Below are 21,230 nucleotides of genomic sequence, written 5' to 3' on the forward strand. Positions count from 1 at the left end.
ACAATTGGAAAGCATTCAAGGGAGTTCTTTTAATCTAGTCTTCCTCCCTATTTTGGAGCACCCTTGCGTCTGTTGGTGTTTATTACAATTCAGAGCTCTTAGCTAGTTAATTGCAAAATTGATTGAACTAATTATTTGTTTAATTAATTTTTTTTCTAGGTTTTCAACTCCTCCAAAGTTGGCAATCTCAAATCTCCAACTATTTAAAAACTGGGTAACACTTTATAATAAGGTGCTGCTTATGAATGTGTTATGAATGTTTATAAATGTTTAGTACATTAATATATACTTTACAAAGCATTAATACATCATTATACATTAGTTATAACTCTGTTATACATGTAATGGCCACTAAGTCAAACAGGTAGCTAAAAAGTGTCCCTCTTTCAAATAATTTATTAACACGTTATAAAGAAAACTTCACGAGTATATTGACATATTCATTATACATTATTTTACACTTTTGTATTATAAATCATACAGCTCTGGAACTAATTAAGAGACCACTGCAAAATTATCAGTTTCTCTGTTTTTACTATTTATAGGTATGTGTTTGGGTAAAATGAACATTTTTGTTTTATTCTATAAACTACTGACAACATTTCTCCCAAATTCCAAATAAACATATTGTCATTTATTTATTTGCAGAAAATGACAACTGGTCAAAATTACAAAAAAGATGCAGTGTTGTCAGACCTTGAATAATGCAAAGAATAATGTAAAGCACCCCCAGTTCATCTCCGATCCTCCACCACATTTCACAGTGTGTGTGATACACTGTGGCTTTGTAGGCCTCTCCAGGTCTCCGTCTAACCTTTAGATGACCAGGTGTTGGGCAAATCTGAAAATTGGACTCATCAGAGAAGATTACCTTACTCTACGGTCCAATCCTTGTGGTCTTTTGCAAACCTCAGCCTGGCTCTTCTTTGCTTTTCATTGATGAAGGGCTTTTTTCTAGCTTTGCACGACTTCAGCCCAGCTTCTAGGAGCCTGTTTCGAACCGTCCTCACGATTTCACCCCAGCTGCCATTTGCCATTCTTTTTGTAGGTCACTTGATGTCATCCTACGGTTGTTGACTGACATTTAAATGAGTTGGCGGTCATCCCGGTCAGTGGAGTTGTTTTTGCCCTCTGCTGGTCTGTAGCTTTGTTGTCCCCAATGTCTGCTGCTTGACCTTGTTCTAACGACTTTACATTTTAAGGATGGAAGTAACCCGACACTCACTGTATCCCTCTGCCAGTAAAGCCAGATTTTAACCCTTCTTTTCCTCACTCAAAACTTTCCTTTTCAACTCTTTTGGCATGGTCAGTAGTTATTTGTTTTATTCCATTTACTTTTGAGCTACTACTAGCACTGTTTTTGCAGTCCAGTTGGTCCTATTGCAAGAGGATAGTGATGACCACAGCAGTGGTTTTTATACTTTCCCTCGTTAAATAAGATTTGGTTCAGGTGATCACCTAATCAGTAGCTCATTCAGTAGAATGAGGAGTGCCTGTGTTGGAATTCAACAGACACTGGAATGTAATGGCTGCCATACATGTCGAGATGCTGATATAAGAAAAAATTACTGAGGTCTCTTAATTTGTTCCAGAGCCGTATATAAGAGGGACACTTTGTAGATACCTGTTTGACTTTGTGGCCATTCCATGTATTGCTACAACTGAGTTATAACTAATTTATAATGCATGATTGATGCTTTATAAAGTATATACGAATAATCTATTAAACATTTATAAACCATGAATAACACATTCATAAGCAGCACCTTAGTTTAGGCAACTACTTTCATTAATGGTTCAATTAAAGAAGTAATGTCTCATTTGAAACAACTTAGCAGTCATATAGATACTTTAGAACCCAGGTTGGGAAATACTGGTTGAAATTAAACTTTCCTCTTTGCTGTGAAAGTTCTGTGCAGGAAGGGGGTTTTGGCCAGCTGCTCTACCTTTCTTTTCTATCAAGGAGCATTATAACTATATCGTTAAAATGCTAAATACAAATGATGCTAAATATACCAACAGTGGTTCTGCTTAACATTATATAATGATAGGCAGTTACTTGAAAACACTTCAAAATGTCCAGTATCTTAATTTACAGAATTGCAAAATCACACATTGATGGCTTTGTGACGTGATCATGCATAGGAGACTGTTCTATATGCTTTGTTCTATGTAAGCACAAGCAATGTCTGCTCGGGGATAGATTCGCTATATTAATCATTTGTTTAATCAAGCAGTTTGTGATTTTACATAATTAATGCTGGATATGCAATAATGGAGGTGTGTTAATAGACAGGAGCTCAATATGCGAGTAGGTACTGCAAATAAAATTGACATTTGGAAGAAACTACAATCTGAACTTTTGTAGACTGAGCGTTCTGCATTTCATGATCTGTATTCCTATTGCTACTTGCATTAAAGACCCTAGTCCTCATATACAACTCTTCCCTGAGCAGCTTCTTCAGAGCTCCAGTCTCTTATCTCCCCCTCAATTCCCCTTCACATTCTCTGTTCCTCTTCTATAGATCAATTAGTCATGCCTTCCCTCAGGTGTCCAACCTCCGTGGTGCAATCTTTCTTCTCTATTGCCCCACGATGTTGGAATGAGCACAGACACAAACATTCCATCTACACAGTGTCTTTCCAAAGTTTGACATTTAAAACACATCTGTTTGAATTACACCTGTGGACCCTTCTAACTTACACTTATACCTTGCATTTTATTCAGTGTAATGTGGAAATTATTTTTTATAGTGATATTGTTACCCCTGTGCTACTGTGTATATGTACAACATCATATGTTAGCATTTGATAAACCTTGAAAATAGCCTAAGATAAAGACATCTGCAAAATAAGATAAGCCATAATTTATACAGTTCAGAGTGAAAAAATAATTGTAGTCTATTGTGTCCGTCACATTTATACAGCAAGACATAATAAAGGTTAGTAGATATCAACAAAATATGGTAATTTGGTGCCAATGAGGTTACATGAAAATGTTACTTCTGTTGTACATTCTGCTCGACATTTGGTACAAAGCTGAACCATATTGTATTTCTTAATTCAAATGAGGCCTGGCTTTAGATTGGTGCAAAAAGTTTAATTAAACTGAAGCTGGGAGTTAACAGATGCCAAGACAGCCATACAGAATGAACTGTAGTCCTACAGGGCAATCCTACCATTACAGAGGAGAAGCACACTAGCCATACATTTAGTGGTTTTGATTTACCTGATTAATGTACAATGAACACCTTGTACTACCATTAACTCTTTCCCTGAAGGATAAGTCATGATGTTTACATGCAAGATAATACGAGTATCATATTTCTCATCTTCATGGTAAATATTGTATTCCTTAATTCCCTTAGGTTTCTGACATTTCTATGCTAATAATGTTAGGTTGCAAATGCAACACTGGTTATCTGAGAAAAAGGATACTCACCAAAGGGGACAGGGGCTATGTCATTGCCATTGGACCTCAGTGAATGCATTTTAGATTACTAAGCTGCCTATTGGCCACTATGCACTGTCACTCAAGCAGCCCTCCCCTGCTTGTATACAGACTATTACACACAGTGAACCGGCCTCTTTTTTCTGGAAGCCAAGAGGTTTTCACATGGCCTTACAACCCTAGAACAGTTTCCTTATTCTCAGATAACCAGGGTTGATTTGCAATCCCAGTTTGTTAGGGATTAAGCCTCAACTCGAACCAGTAATAATGAAAGTAATGATAATATTGACAAAGAAGCAGAGAACTAACAGGGACCCACACACCAACCATGTGAGCAGCAGCGCCCGCACATCATCCGCCAGGTGCTCCAGGAGCAGGTTAGGGTAAGGGTTAGGGTTAGGAACATCTGGGTCCGCTCTCCTGGGAACAACTCCACCAGGAGCAACAAAGTGATTATAACATGATCTGGTTATAGAGAAGAAAAGAAACAAACAAACAAACAGCATTTAATGTTCACTACAGAACCTTTCATAAAAGTGGTTAAATAAACACAAATACATATGTAAGAGAAACAATGGGAATTAGAGCATGTAATCCCAGGTTAGCTAGATAAGGAAAAAAAAAGGAGATGGATCCTTTACAAGCAAGACATTTTCAAAAGCATGGTGTGTTCTGTCCCATCATTTATAAACACTACTTTAATTACCACATCACATATTCTATCCTGAGGAGTTCCCTAATGTAAACTGAATTTACAAATGTAAAATGAAGACTGGGGGCTTAATGCTCTAGTTATTCTCTCATTATTGCCCCACTCCCCCTGGTTTTTGACTATTACGAATCTGAGATGCTAGCATGTGGGGTGTATCCAAGAATATGAGTCATCTAAAAGCAGGGCATTTGAATGTGCGTACACAATGCTGGAAACATACCAGAGCAGTCTGCAAAACTTTTGTGCATCTTGCTAATTTTCTTAAAATCATTATGTCACTACTGATTTAACTCCAGATGAAGAACATTGCTTTTTCTTTGAGGGATGGGGGTGGGTATGGGAGTTGTGTTGAGTTCAGGTTACACTGACTGGATTTTGCAGTCACATGACAGGTTAGAAAGAAGCATTACGAAAGCTTGAGTACAACAGGGACTGCTATTCATTATGTACATCACATTGTTCTTGCATTTTTGCAAAGATATCAGCAAAGTGACAGTGGCTTTGTTTTCAATACATGCCTGCTGGTTTACCTGGAAATCTTAAATAAGATTGCCTCACTTTTGAAACATTAATAGACAAGCTACATGTTATTTATTGTTTTGATTAATGCATAAGGTATGTGTAAAGTTTTAAATCATAAAATGACTCATCTTTGACTGATGTTCTTGATTTTAACTTCTAAACATCAGTCATATTAATTGTTTTCCTTAACTTTGGTGAATGTATGGGTTATTTTGAAGGTCATTCTAACTATGTTGTATAAATTGTGTAACCTGTAAGTTACCCTGGATAAATGTGTCTGCCAAGAAATAATTAATAATAATATTGTATCGCATGTATTTTTAAAAGTATGTTGGTGATTTGTAAATATATGAATGATGAATCAGTGATAAAAAGTATTATAATTGTTCAAACTAAAAAGAATAGTAACATTTTCATTACTATATTAGATTTTTGAGCCAATAAGGGTTGACAGGGTTAATAACCTTCTCAAATAAACCATCTACAAAGGCACCTTAGGCCTTCCTGGTTGCTATGATTACAGGCCGGGCTTTTCTATTCCTAGGACAAACATTGAAATTAGTAGCTATGTCTACCCTTTCTAAATAATAATATAATAATAAAACTATGAACTGAACTCTACTCTAGTTCACCCAGGTTTTAAGGAAAATTAACCCCAGTTTCCAGCCCTGATATATCAGACTCCAACTTGTACTTACAATTCTACCAATTCAAATTTGTCACTTGAAGCAAAACAGATGCTAATTAAAGGATTGTGTTTTTTCTTTCTTAAAAAAACCCCAACAGTGCCAACCTTAGAACTGATATAGTTTGATTGAATATCAAAGCCCAAGCCCAGACATAATAAAAAAACAGCACTGAAAATGGGAGTCACTTCCACATTGTAAATAACCCATTATTGAGCTCCTGCATGTTAAATATTAAAAATACACAAAAAGACCTCAAAGCATCACTTTAAACAAATAACCATGAAGAACAAAAAACAGCACCTATCTTCAAATATACCAGGAAATTGAGACTTTCTGTGATTGGGTATGCGTGAGACCAAAACTGTCTGCCAGTAATAGTAAGTGGCATGATTAATGTATTACATTCTCTAACAAGGCTCTTAAAGCTACTCTTCATCGTTACTATAAAGCTCAGAACAATAGCTTCTGATGGGTTTTCTATTTGAAAAACCCAGTACCCACTGCATGAAGCACAGAAGAAGGCTAATTATTATTTTCCCAGACAAGCTAATCATAAACTTGCAAAATGATAGTTATTTCAATAAATGTTTTGCCTTTTATTATGAAGTACACAATCTTAAAAGATTAATTTAATTTATCGCTGGTTTGTTTTTCCTTAATTCTGTAAAATAAATGTATAGTATAGTATGGGAATGACCACAAAAAATCTGTATTTTAGTTGAATTGAGAAATATGAGAAAAGAAAATCCCCTCTCCTATGAACTTTTCAAATCCATTATTTAATACATGTTTTTCATATTATTGTTCCCACAGATTGGAAAACAAGAATTTATATCCACCATATTCACCAAAAGGTGTAATCCTATTCCAGCAAGTGAAAGCCTCACACCAAAATCTCATACCCTACACTTTCTACTGTGCTATTATAGACAACATCACAACCCACTCCAACTGCAGCACTGTTATAAAAAGCCTCCCATCCCTCCAATGCTAATTGACTGTCATACACTGAAACACATGTGCACTGCTTATTACAGCTCCAGCGGTTTTCAGTGGGAAGCAAGTATTGTGACTTCCCCATTCCGTCTGTCCTTTATGACAAGTATTGTCGAAAAAGGCCTCAATTAAGTGACAGGCCATCAAAAATCCAGCATGAGGTTTTTAACAACCCAAGCAGGATTTAAAAAATAGTTCACTATTATTAGAGACAAATGTATGATATGTAACAATGAAGCAATATAAGTTATGTAAATACAAAAAAATAAAAATACACCAACAGTATGAATTTCACAAAGAACAGCAATCAATAAATTCGACTCCATAGATGATACCTACACTTTTACTTCTAATATTAATAAAGAAGGAAAATGGCATAATTAATTAACTATGGAGAAAACCAATGACAACAGTTTATTAATACTGAATATAGCAAGAACGGAACAATTCCATGCTAAATACTGAGATTAAATTCCTGTGATCTCTCAGTGCCAATGAGTTAACATTAAAGCGGTATTTTCTCACTCATGTGTGCGCTCCAAAAAAATTAAGAAGCATGAGAGATAAAAAATTCACAATTTAGACAAAGATTTACATAAAAACAATTATGTTCAGTAAAGGTAAGCACTGAGATAAGAAAACCTCAGCAAATGTAAATGCAAAATGACGAGGTTGACATTTAGTCTTTTCAACACAGCTGGTTAGCCTGATTGTCCTTGATGGTCATCATCTGTTAGCAGCTCTAAAAGACATTCAGTAACTGCCATATATTGTCATCTCTTCCCCATGCTGACAATCAAATATAAATGAATCTAAACCTGCTGATTATATACGTGAGCAGCATAAGAGAATTCAAAAGCACCAGAGAAAGCAAAGTATTTTCATGACAATAAAATGACTTGTGACTCCCTTGGGGCAGCTAAAAACAATATAAAACAGAGAGAGATAGAAAGAAAAGGAAAACATTTTTTATATAAATATAAAATAATAATAATAAAAACAATCCAATCAAAATTTTTATATAGCTAAAATTATTAGAGCAGGGAAAATAATTGTATTTTGCACTTAGAAAGGAATTATAGCTCGGTACATCAAACTCAGTCTGACTTCCTTCTAATTCCTTCTAACACCTTCTAATACATCTTTAAGCTTGCTTTTAGAGGATGAAAAAAGTACACAAATAATGTTTAATTTGCAGTTCATGGGGAAAAACAGGCATATAACATAGGTAGAAATAAAAGTAACTTCCTCCAAACAGAAGGCAGAAAGCAAACTGAAACCTGAATCCTTCTCATCTATTTCATGTCCAGGGTTGACAATAATGGGAAAAAAAGGATCATTTGATACAAATTCTGTCTGCTCTGGTCTTGGCAGTATGATATGTTTTGTGCACACTGTAAAAGTTAAACAACATCAAAACACTAAATCACATGATTGATTCAGGCCTCATGTTTCTTAATGTCTAAATACATTTCTTACATAACCGTGATTCAGAAGCAGCATCTTAAGTGAAGAATCTTGTAAGGATGGAATGAAATTTCAGCAATGCCTTCATTCATTAAAACGTACATTTCTGACTAGAGTTAAACTGCAATGACTGGACATCATTTCACAATAGTATTTTTTTGCCCTGCAAATTACACCCTGCTATACATTTGCTTATAATTAAAGAAATATGTTTTTATTAGTAACAGATTGTGCCAAATGTCTGCTTTGTGTTCATCCTGCTGGAGGCAACTGTGAAGTATGAGAGGCAGTCGTTCAAATTGCCATATTTGTTCTGCTTCCTGCTTCCCATTTAGTTTAGTCAGAAAAGTTCATATTTTTTACTCATGAAGAGTATAAACAATGCTTTAGATTTCAGTTTCGTAATTCATATCTGAAATACCCTACCCCAGTTGCACTAAATTATGAGAATTACATTTTCAGTGAAAAGGCAGCAGTAAGGGAATCTGAAGATAATGTTATACTGCCTTGTATGTGGTCTACAAAGATACTGTAGATATATATTGATGCATAGAAGAAAACATATCAACATTTCCTTTTTAACTTCCCCATAGATTTAATAATTTACTAAACTGAATGTTTGAAACTATGCATAATACACTAGTTATATTTAGTGATTTTACCAGTCTAGACATACAGGGAATTAACAAACACAAATAAACACTTTAGATTTTTATTGCAAGGCAGGAATCAATCAGATTATTGTTGCTTATTCAATAACAGGGATAGGATACAATATTAAACTCATTCACTCATTAAACTCATAAACTCATTCTTAAAAACATTCAGACAAACACTGAAGATGACAGCCCTTCCATGGCTGGTTTACAAATATATATATATATACAGTGAGCGAAAAAAGTATTTGATCCCCTGCTGATTTTGTAAGTTTGCCCACTGACAAAGAAATGATCAGTCTATAATTTTAATGGTAGGTGCATTTTAACAGTGAGAGACAGAATAACAACAACAACTACTTGGTAGCAAACCCCTTGTTGGTCAGACGTTTCTTGTAGTTGGCCACCAGGTTTGCACACATCTCAGGAGGGATTTTGTCCCACTCCTCTTTGCAGATCCTCTCCAAGTCATTAAGGTTTCGAGGCTGACGTTTGGCAACTCGAACCTTCAGCTCCCTCCACAGATTTTCTATGGGATTAAGGTCTGGAGACTGGCTAGGCCACTCTAGGGCCTTAATGTGCTACTTCTTGAGCCACTCCTTTGTTGCCTTGGCTGTGTGTTTTGGGTCATTGTCATGCTGGAATACCCATTCACGACCCATTTTCAATGCCCTGGCTGAGGGAAGGAGGTTCTCACCCAAGATTTGATGGTACATGGCCCCGTCCATCATCCCTTTGATGCGGTGCAGTTGTCCTGTCCCCTTAGCAGAAAAACACCCCCAAAGCATAATGTTTTCCTCCTCCAAACACGGCGAGTTGAGTTGATGCCAAAGAGCTCGATTTTGGTCTCATCTAACCACAACACTTTCACCAAGTTCTCCTCTGACTCATTCAGATGTTCATTGGCAAACTTCAGACGTGCCTGTACATGTGCTTTCTTGAGCAGGGGGACCTTGCGGGTGCTGCAGGATTTCAGTCCTTCACGGCGTAGTGTGTTACCAATTGTTTTCTTGGTGACTATGGTCCCAGCTGCCTTGAGATCATTAACAAGATCCTCCCGTGTAGTTCTGGGCTGATTCCTCACCATTCTCATGATCATTGAAACTCCACGAGGTGAGATCTTGCATGGAGCCCCAGACCGAGAGAGACTGACAGTTATTTTGTGTTTCTTCCATTTGCGAATAATCACACCAACTGTTGTCACCTTCTCACCAAGCTGCTTGGCGATGGTCTTGTAGACCATTCCAGCCTTGTGTAGGTCTACAATCTTGTCCCTGACATCCTTGGACAGCTCTTTGGTCTTGGCCATGGTGGAGAGTTTGGAATCTGATTGATTGATTGCTTCTGTGGACAGGTGTCTTTTATACAGGTAACGAGCTGAGATTAGGAGCACTCCCTTTAAGAGAGTGCTCCTAATCTCAGCTCGTTACCTGTATAAAAGACACATGGGAGACAGAAATCTTGCTGATTGATAGGGGATCAAATACTTATTTCCCTCATTAACATGCAAATCAATTTATAACTTTTTTGAAATGCGTTTTTCTGGATTTTTTTGTTGTTATTCTCACTGTTAAAAGACACCTACCATTAAAATTATAGACTGATAATTTCTTTGTCAGTGGGCAAATGTACAAAATCAGAAGGGGATCAAATACTTTTTTCCCTCACTGTATATGGCACATACCTGTGAATAGGGCCAGATGGATATCTCAGAGCACCGATATTATCGGCCGATATTAGCCTTTTACAGAAATACCTGTATTGGCACATATTTCACTGATAATGCACCGATATATTTTCTCAAACTATTGTCTATGACTGAGACTGAGACTGAGCTACACTTTAGTTAAATTAAACTTGCTATATTGTATCTGGATGATTAATCGTGAAACGTGTGCATTTTGTTCCAACTGTAACTTATAGTCTGATAAGTAAATTATAAATACGGCAAAAAGCAACGTTTGGAGTTACAAATCTGTAGTAAGTAATAAATTAAGGGAGTCACGCTATGACATTAAAAATACATATATAATAGCACAAATGATGACGATAATAATAACAATACATATTCGCTATCTAGTATTATTGTTGTACATGGAACCGTATTCTTATGGGAACATGCTCCTCTGAATATAATGTTGTCTCTACACGTTTAGCTCTTCCTAATATCTCTGAACAGAAACGTGTATTTATTACGCTGTTTACAATCATGTAAAGCACAAATAATAAAACAGACACAAAAGTTCTCTCCACGTCAGGCTGTATCGCTCGTAGTGTTGTTCTCTGTCCCTGTTTTTAAAATGAAACACAAACCAAACCCACAGTCGCTGCTCCTCCCATCAGAGGGACGGACTTCACAACAGCCTGGTTTTGCAAAAAAAGCTCTGGGATGCGTCTGAGGACGGACGCGTCCGGCACAGCATGGCACAGCACGGATGCTTAAGCCAGTGGAACCGAGGCATTAGTGTTTTCTATGCCATCTGTCATACTTTGAAGTAGATGCCGTCAGAGTGTTCTGCCTGTGAGTCCACCACATCTGATCAAGAATATACACAACAACTGGCGCAAATGTGGGTTCTCACTGGATGTCGATCACATCTTCTGGACCATTCTCAAGGATCTGCATACATATGACAGCAAACAGGATATCTGCTTCTGTTGCCGTCTTACTAAGAAATATATGTATCTCCCCCTGTTTGCTTCCATGAGAGTCAGGTTTGCTATTCAGGTCCTGAGCCACTCAGTTGATGTGGGGATAAAGACCTTGGCCCAGGTAAAGCAGCTCACAGGTCAAGCACAGAGGAACTACATGGCAGCTGCCAAATTCTGTGAAAACTTTGATGGCATCTTCAACTGCTTCAACTCCAAGCAGCTCAAAGATTCCCACAAGCTGAAGTCTGCTCTCTCAGATGCATCTGCGCATTTCGCATTCTTGGAAAACTGTATGGAGTGGCTCCCCCCGCCTGAAGCTTGTCGGTGCTGGCCCTGGAACCAAGCAGATCCCATGTGTAGAGGGATGGCAGCACAACATTGTGTGCTTGAAAATGACATGGTGTGATCTCCGTGAATGTCACCAGGTGTCCTACCTTTTGACAAATCGTTTGAATCAAGACTGCCTTGAGAATGCCTACACAACCATTAGGGGTATGTAAAATAAGTACTGTATTTCTGTACCTTGCATTGCATGGTATTTTATTGTAACTGTTTATTGTAACTATTTAATATGATGGTGTGTGTGTGTTTTCAGCTCGTGGTGGTAACCGTGACAGCCCAGACTCTGTCCAGTTTGAGTGTGAATACCGGGCTGTAGCTACTGGATTGATGTTTAACAACTCAGAGAAGACCAACTGTGAGCAAGACCTTGATACCTTCCTGCTACAGTTCAACACAATTGCCTCCAAGGAGAGCCCCCAGGTCATCATCGATACAGACTAGATCTCAGCTGAACATCGCTATACCTCCCAGTATAGTCCCAGGATCACCATCAGTTCTGAGATTATGGACGAACACAGCTATGCTAAAGTGACAACTGATTGTGGAGAAGCTGAGATGGGTTCCGTGCGGAAATATGCAGATCCAGTAGTCACTGCTAATACAGGAGCCACATCGGACCAGGTGGAGGAGCCAATGGACTATTCACTAGACAGTCAGTTTGATTCCCACCAAACACCTTCTTGTAGCTCTGGAGATCATGGTAAGTAATCTGTGGTTTTTCTGAATTTAAAAAAAAGTATACATATATTTATATTACAATCACAACCAGTCAATCTGTGAATCAGAGAGTTCAGGGAGACTGCTCAGCCAGGACCAGCTACTTACGTCTAGTAAAACTGAGAATCTCAGAATTCAGGGAGAGTAATCAGCCAGGACCAGCTACCTACAAGTACATGAGGTCTAGACAACTCAGAATCAGAATAGGTTTATTCTCACCAATTATGCATACACACAAGGAATTTTATCTTGCTTAAAAGACTATAAAATATACATATATTCACACCAAAAAGGAAAACAACCAGTAAAATATATACACCTGCACTTAATCTTAATTAAGTATTAAGGATTGTATTTATCATCATAATAAGTCTAATTTTATTTGTGACATATATATCAGTAGTTAGAGCTTATGGGTAATATTTGTTTGTATTTTGTTTTTCCAGAACAGTGATGCTGTGCTGGAGTCTGATGTCAAGCCCCCTGAAGGTGTCCTACCAAAATGTGTCCTGGACCTGCTGAGTGAGATGACACAACCAGTTTCAGCAACATCTGCCTTTGACCATGATGAAAGTGTACTGGTTTACATGGCTGGGTATATGGGCAGTAAGGTTGTGGGGAACTTTGCAGACAGTAAAGAGGGTCCCTGCAAGGAGTGCAAAATGTTGACCACAGATATCCCTGCTGTTCCAAGGTACACATTCCTCAAGGACAAACAGTACACTGACCTCAACTTAGGAGAGAAGGGCCTTAAAGTGCCCAGCGTGGCACTGCTAAACATAATCATAGCCCTGGAGTCGAACTTCAGAAAAAAGATCAGCTCAGTAATCGACACAGTTGGCCTGGGAAAGAAGCTGTTTATCAGTTATATGGAGATTGTGAGTGAGTGCAGGGGAGTGGTGTGTGACAAGGAGAAGTGCAAAAAGTCACATATCTACATGGTTAGACTTTATATACGGATCAGAATTCATCACATTTTATGCACCCAAAATCGCAGAATCTCAGAGCCAAATCAGAAGTGCAATAGAAAATTTCTCAGAATAAGTCATCATGAAATCATGTCACGTTTGTCATTGTTGTTGTTTAATAAATGAAATTCTGAATGAATGGTTTACACATTTGTTTTGATTCTTTAACAAATGTAATAAGCAAGTAAATAATTTGTATGAATATTTATATAGTATTTTATCTATCTATCTATCTATATACACTCACCTAAAGGATTATTAGGAACACCATACTAATACTGTGTTTGACCCCCTTTCGCCTTCAGAACTGCCTTAATTCTACGTGGCATTGATTCAACAAGGTGCTGAAAGCATTCTTTACAAATGTTGGCCCATATTGATAGGATAGCATCTTGCAGTTGATGGAGATTTGTGGGATGCACATCCAGGGCACGAAGCTCCCGTTCCACCACATCCCAAAGATGTTCTATTGGGTTGAGATCTGGTGACTGTGGGGGCCAGGTTAATACAGTGAACTCATTGTCATGTTCAAGAAACCAATTTGAAATGATTCGACCTTTGTGACATGGTGCATTATCCTGCTGGAAGTAGCCATCAGAGGATGGGTACATGGTGGTCATAAAGGGATGGACATGGTCAGAAACAATGCTCAGGTAGGCCGTGGCATTTAAACGATGCCCAATTGGCACTAAGGGGCCTAAAGTGTGCCAAGAAAACATCCCCCACACCATTACACCACCACCACCAGCCTGCACAGTGGTAACAAGGCATGATGGATCCATGTTCTCATTCTGTTTACGCCAAATTCTGACTCTACCATCTGAATGTCTCAACAGAAATCGAGACTCATCAGACCAGGCAACATTTTTCCAGTCTTCAACTGTCCAATTTTGGTGAGCTTGTGCAAATTGTAGCCTCTTTTTCCTATTTGTAGTGGAGATGAGTGGTACCCGGTGGGGTCTTCTGCTGTTGTAGCCCATCCGCCTCAAGGTTGTACGTGTTGTGGCTTCACAAATGCTTTGCTGCATACCTCGGTTGTAACGAGTGGTTATTTCAGTCAAAGTTGCTCTTCTATCAGCTTGAATCAGTCGGCCCATTCTCCTCTGACCTCTAGCATCAACAAGGCATTTTCGCTCACAGGACTGCCGCATACTGGATGTTTTTCCCTTTTCACACCATTCTTTGTAAACCCTAGAAATGGTTGTGCGTGAAAATCCCAGTAACTGAGCAGATTGTGAAATACTCAGACCGGCCCGTCTGGCACCAACAACCATGCCACGCTCAAAATTGCTTAAATCACCTTTCTTTCCCATTCAGACATTCAGTTTGGAGTTCAGGAGATTGTCTTGACCAGGACCACACCCCTAAATGCATTGAAGCAACTGCCATATGATTGGTTGGTTAGATAATTGCATTAATGAGAAATTGAACAGGTGTTCCTAATAATCCTTTAGGTGAGTGTATATATCTATATATCTATCTATCTATATATATATATAATTGTTTAACACATACTATTTCGGTAGAGCCATTAAATACATGCCAATAAAATATTGATAATTTTGTTTGTACTTTTATATGGCAATTTGTTGGAGGGACGTTTTACTGGATTTTTCTGTTTGTGTGTGAAATTGCTCATATACCTTGGTCTTTATTCTAATGTATAGAACATGCATATTTGTATATTTTTCCTTTATTCTCCCTTATTCTAATGTATTAAAATTATTTTAACAATGTTTGATTCGTTGTTGTTATTAATGTTAAGTTTATTATGTAAAAATCCTGCCTTCAGTGTCTGTTTTGCATGCTAACAAAAAATCTCAGCATATCGGTAATCGGGAAATTTTGATTCCCAATTATCGGTATCGGTATGGGACCAAAAAAAACAGTGACATTTGCCACTTTATTGCACATCTGAATTATCTATGAAATAGGGGAGGTGAGGAAATACAGATGTTTTAAAAGAAAGAACATGTCTAATTGAATAGTTCATCAATAAATAATGCATGCAATAGCAGGCAGTCAATAGCTGCTATTGAGCCACACCTCTGCCCTGAAATTTAGATAAACAAACATAAAATGATATGGATGATAAATTGCCTATCAGCAAACCCTTGGTGCTACAAAGCTGCGGTTCTGCTGGTAAGATTGGAATCAGTGTGATGAGCACTTTCCCAGATATTCAAAGGCTTGTTCATTTATATGACACAAAAAAGCTCACCAGGGGGCCCACAGCTGTTTTAGATAAGACTGATATGACTGGCATGTACATAGGTCTACACAAACTCTGTACTGCAAATACAAACCTGGAAGGATCCACTTTAGTGTGGTTAGGTTCCTTCTTTGGGAAGAGTGGGGCTGTGATGTTAATCTCTAACCTCTTTATGATGGCTGCTAATGCATGCATTAGCAATGCCCTTCATCATTTGTACCATCATTTGTATATTATAAAGAAGTAAGCATTTGCAAAATGTTCTGCAGAAAGATAATATGTATTTTATAAAACTGTAATAAATAAACAGTGAGAATTATACATCTACCTGAAGACGTCACCTTTCTCCAATAAGCCTAAACATATATATACACACACACACACACACACATCGACGTATATATATATATATATATATATATATATATATATATATATATATATATATATATATCATTGTAGAATACAAATGTGTAACCTCAAAACCTCATGCAGAACTACACTGTAAAAGAAATGTAGGCCCTTACAACAAAAAATATTTTAGTAACAGTTTGCATTTGCCTTTTTTAGTTATCTCGACTTCGGTAAAAAACAGCTTTATGGACTAAGGGTTTATTTTTATCATTGAACTTACTCAGTGTTATGCATTAGGTTTCTACATGTAACTAATTCCGAGCAAAGCACCATGAGTTATATGAACTCTTCTTGAATTGTTCAGTCAAAAACAACAAACTCATTAATTTGTGTTCCTGAAAATTATTAATACAGTTACTACGCTATTTTAACCCACAGAGGAAAATCGACCCGCCCAGGGGTGTGGCTAGGGGATTAAGAGGCTGATTTTTGGCCCAAAATTCCGCCCCCTTTTTAGCCTTAAAATGTTTTTTATTGGACAAATCTGCATAGCAACAAATTGTTTTAACCAATAGCAGAGATGTACATTGAGGGAATAAACCATTCAAAAAACGTTTAATACAAACAGAGGTTTTGTATTGGTAAAAAAAAAATACCTGTGTCTTAGAGAAAATGGGAAAAGATGGCGGCGCACTGAAAATGCACAATAGTTTAGAGCGCTCTTAAAAGAGTCAAATGGGGGATGTTTTTAACATTTTACTACTTCTGAGACCAGTAAAACTAAATTAAAAAAACTTTTTAGTACTGTAAACTTTTTATGTGGCACATTGATTAGTATTGTATACAGTTATGACAGCGATTTGGAAGAGGGGGGCCAGAAGTTTATCACGGGAATGTACATGCGAGGCAGTGACGGTGCAGATGAAATGTTTCTAGTTTATTTCCGCTGGTCAACCTACACTCACCTAAAGGATTATTAGGAACACCTGTTCAATTTCTCATTAATGCAATTATCTATCCAACCAATCACATGGCAGTTGCTTCAATGCATTTAGGGGTGTGGTCCTGGTCAAGACAATCTCCTGAACTCCAAACTGAATGTCTGAATGGGAAAGAAAGGTGATTTAAGCAATTTTGAGCATGGCATGGTTGTTGGTGCCAGACGGGCCGCTCTGAGTATTTCACAATCTGCTCAGTTACTGGGATTTTCACGCACAACCATTTCTAGGGATTACAAAGAATGGTGTGAAAAGGGAAAAACATCCAGTATGCAGCAGTCCTGTGGGCGAAAATGCCTTGTTGATGCTAGAGGTCAGAGGAGAATGGGCCGACTGATTCAAGCTGATAGAAGAGCAACTTTGACTGAAATAACCACTCGTTACAACCGAGGTATGCAGCAAAGCATTTGTGAAGCCACAACACGTACAACCTTGAGGCGGATGGGCTACAACAGCAGAAGACCCCACCGGGTACCACTCATCTCCACTACAAATAGGACAAAGAGGCTACAATTTGCACAAGCTCACCAAAATTGGACAGTTGAAGACTGGAAAAATGTTGCCTGGTCTGATGAGTCTCGATTTCTGTTGAGACATTCAGATGGTAGAGTCAGAATTTGGCATAAACAATATGAGAACATGGATCCATCATGCCTTGTTACCACTGTGCAGGCTGGTGGTGGTGGTGTAATGGTGTGGGGGATGTTTTCTTGGCACACTTTAGGCCCCTTAGTGCCAATTGGGCATCGTTTAAATGCCACGGCCTACCTGAGTATTGTTTCTAACCATGTCCATCCCTTTATGACCACCATGTACCCATCCTCTGATGGCTACTTCCAGCAGGATAATGCACCATGTCACAAAGGTCGAATCATTTCAAATTGGTTTCTTGAACATGACAATGAGTTCACTGTACTAAACTGGCCCCCACAGTCACCAGATCTCAACCCAATAGAGCATCTTTGGGATGTGGTGGAACGGGAGCTTCGTGCCCTGGAGGTGCATCCCAAAAATCTCCATCAACTGCAAGATGCTATCCTATCAATATGGGCCAACATTTCTAAAGAATGCTTTCAGCACCTTGTTGAATCAATGCCACGTAGAATTAAGGCAGTTCTGAAGGCGAAAGGGGGTCAAACACAGTATTAGTATGGTGTTCCTAATAATCCTTTAGGTGAGTGTATATATATATATATATATATATATATAATAGCCTTGAAAAAATATTAATGGCAATGAAAATGAAGTTATTGTATTTTTATTATTTAAAACATAAATCAAAACCCATACAGAGATAAAAAATAAAAAAATTTACTGGGTGTTTAAAAATGTTGAAAATGCTACTTTCACATCAAGAAAAACAATGTATGTAAATAGTACCCCACTTCTATAACTGATCTATTTTTACCACAGTTTTTAAATGGTGCCACAGATTCTCAATGGGATTTAGATCAGGACTTTCACTGGGCCACTGAACAATATGAATAGGACATTCACCTTTTTGTTCTTGAGCTACTCCAATGTTGCTTTGGCCTTGTGCTTGGGATCATTGTCCTGCTAAAAGGTGAATCTCCTCCCAAGCTTCAGTTTTTTAGCGGACTGAAGCAGGTTCTCTTGCAGTATTTATTGAATAGTATTGTGTACCCTTTTCATTATCTATGCATTTGTATTACTTTATAGAATGCTCTTTGGTTTTCATTTTCCTTCAGATTCACAGCATGACCAATGATCCTTCAACAGTGGGGTTTTTATCTAGAAAATGTGACAACTGTGTCCTCGTAAGGGCAATTTCTTTCACCTGTGTAAACTGGGAGCTTCCACAGCACAGGGGTTAAATACTTATGCAAGCAACATATTTTATTGTTTTTATTTTCTTACCAATATTTCCCAATATAAAACCAATATCACCTCACAATAATTGATTTTTGAGTTTTAGAATAGTGTTTTAAAATACAATATCAAACAGATTGAAATTTCAATGTACATTCTAATTCTGTAATATGAGAGAATTGGTCAGGGGTCTGAATACTTTTGCAAGGCACTGTATATATATATATATATATATATAGTAAATAAATATTGACAGTCCCTATCATGTTAATTTCACAGGCTGTTGGTTCCTTGACAGTTCAGCCGTTCATTTTAGTGTCCTGTCAGTTTCACATTTCTAAGGCCAACTTGGACAGCCAGCTTGTTGTAAACTGAAAATTAAATGACTTTTAAACGCCAGAGGATAAAAAGAAACATGCATTGACAGCCAAAGCCTGAAAAGTTGTAGTTTTAATCTGGTTGCTCTTATCTTTCAAAAGCATATAATAAAATACCAGTCCTACATTACTTCACAAGTCACATACCCATACCTTTACAGATTAAGCAAGTTGATCATATAGAAGAGGAGAAATTACCTAAGAATATCACACAATGCAATACAATTATGGCTACAAATATTGTTGTCATGGTGGTGTACATTTTTATTTGTCCATTTTGTGGGGGGAAATATGCAATCACATTGCATATCAATTAACATTTGACTTAAATGTAATAGAACAATAGGTTACGAATGCAACCACGGTTATCTGAGAATAAAGATAGGCAGCGGGGGGCCTGCCTGAGTGACAATTTACAGCAGCCTATACACAGCTGTGTTAGACAATGTATTAACCATGATTACAACAATATCCCATCCCCCTTTGGGTAGTATTCATAACTCAAAAGATAGCATGAGTTAATTAACTCATACATGCTCATAATGTCATACATATTAATTAATTATGGATAAATATCAAAATGACCCTAACCATTAACATTTATCTGATCAAATGAAAGCATACAGACACTTGGTAAAGCCCTATGGGAGAGAGTGAGAGCGAGAAACTCATCAGGTAGAGATTGAAAGATGACATCCAAAGAGCCAAGGGTGGTGTACATATTGGTCTTGGTGCACATCTTCTCTCTCAGTATCGGAAACTATAGGGACTGTGAGACTGCATGTTTTCACATATAGTCCTCTTTAAAAGAACCAAACCCAGTCCTCTTTAAGTGGACCACAACATGGACCAAGACAAAAAGAACCCAGTTATCTTTGCATTCACACTGTCCCTAACCTTGAAAGACGACCCAGATCTCTGTCTGGTCCAATTCAGCTGTGATGGGGTCTCAGTCCACTTACCATTCACACTATTGTACTTTGTGAATCCAGACCACCAGTGTATAAATATGTTTAAATTAAATATCTGAATGTATACATGTGCAGTATGTATGTATATTGAATTAACAATTAATTGATTTAATTAAAGCTAACATATCAGTATTCCTATAATAAAGAGAATCATAACAACAAGAACAATAATAATAATGCTATTATGTTTATTAACAATATTTAATGATATCCTGTGCATATTGCACTGTTATAATGAATATACACTCACCTAAAGGATTATTAGGAACACCTGTTCAATTTCTCATTAATGCAATTATCTAACCAACCAATCACATGGCAGTTGCTTCAATGCATTTAGGGGTGTGGTCCTGGTCAAGACAATCTGCTGAACTCCAAACTGAATGTCTGAATGGGAAAGAAAGGTGATTTAAGCAATTTTGAGCGTGGCATGGTTGTTGGTGCCAGACGGGCCGGTCTGAGTATTTCACAATCTGCTCAGTTACTGGGATTTTCACGCACAACCATTTCTAGGGTTAACAAAGAATGGTGTGAAAAGGGAAAAACATCCAGTATGCGGCAGTCCTGTGGGCGAAAATGCCTTGTTGATGCTAGAGGTCAGAGGAGAATGGGCCGACTGATTCAAGCTGATAGAAGAGCAACTTTGACTGAAATAACCACTCGTTACAACCGAGGTATGCAGCAAAGCATTTGTGAAGCCACAACACGTACAACCTTGAGGCGGATGGGCTACAACAGCAGAAGACCCCACCGGGTACCACTCATCTCCACTACAAATAGGAAAAAGAGGCTACAATTTGCACAAGCTCACCAAAATTGGACAGTTGAAGACTGGAAAAATGTTGCCTGGTCTGATGAGTCTCGATTTCTGTTGAGACATTCAGATGGTAGAGTCAGAATTTGGCGTAAACAGAATGAGAACATGGATCCATCATGCCTTGTTACCACTGTGCAGGCTGCTGGTGGTGGTGTAATGGTGTGGGGGATGTTTTCTTGGCACACTTTAGGCCCCTTAGTGCCAATTGGGCATCGTTTAAATGCCACGGCCTACCTGAGCATTGTTTCTGACCATGTCCATCCCTTTATGACCACCATGTACCCATCCTCTGATGGCTACTTCCAGCAGGATAATGCACCATGTCACAAAGGTCGAATCATTTCAAATTGGTTTCTTGAACATGACAATGAGTTCACTGTACTAAACTGGCCCCCACAGTCACCAGATCTCAACCCAATAGAGCATCTTTGGGATGTGGTGGAACGGGAGCTTCGTGCCCTGGATGTGCATCCCACAAATCTCCATCAACTGCAAGATG

Source organism: Amia ocellicauda, chromosome 4 (genome assembly GCF_036373705.1).
Source record: "Amia ocellicauda isolate fAmiCal2 chromosome 4, fAmiCal2.hap1, whole genome shotgun sequence".
NCBI classification, from domain to species: Eukaryota; Metazoa; Chordata; class Actinopteri; order Amiiformes; family Amiidae; genus Amia; species Amia ocellicauda.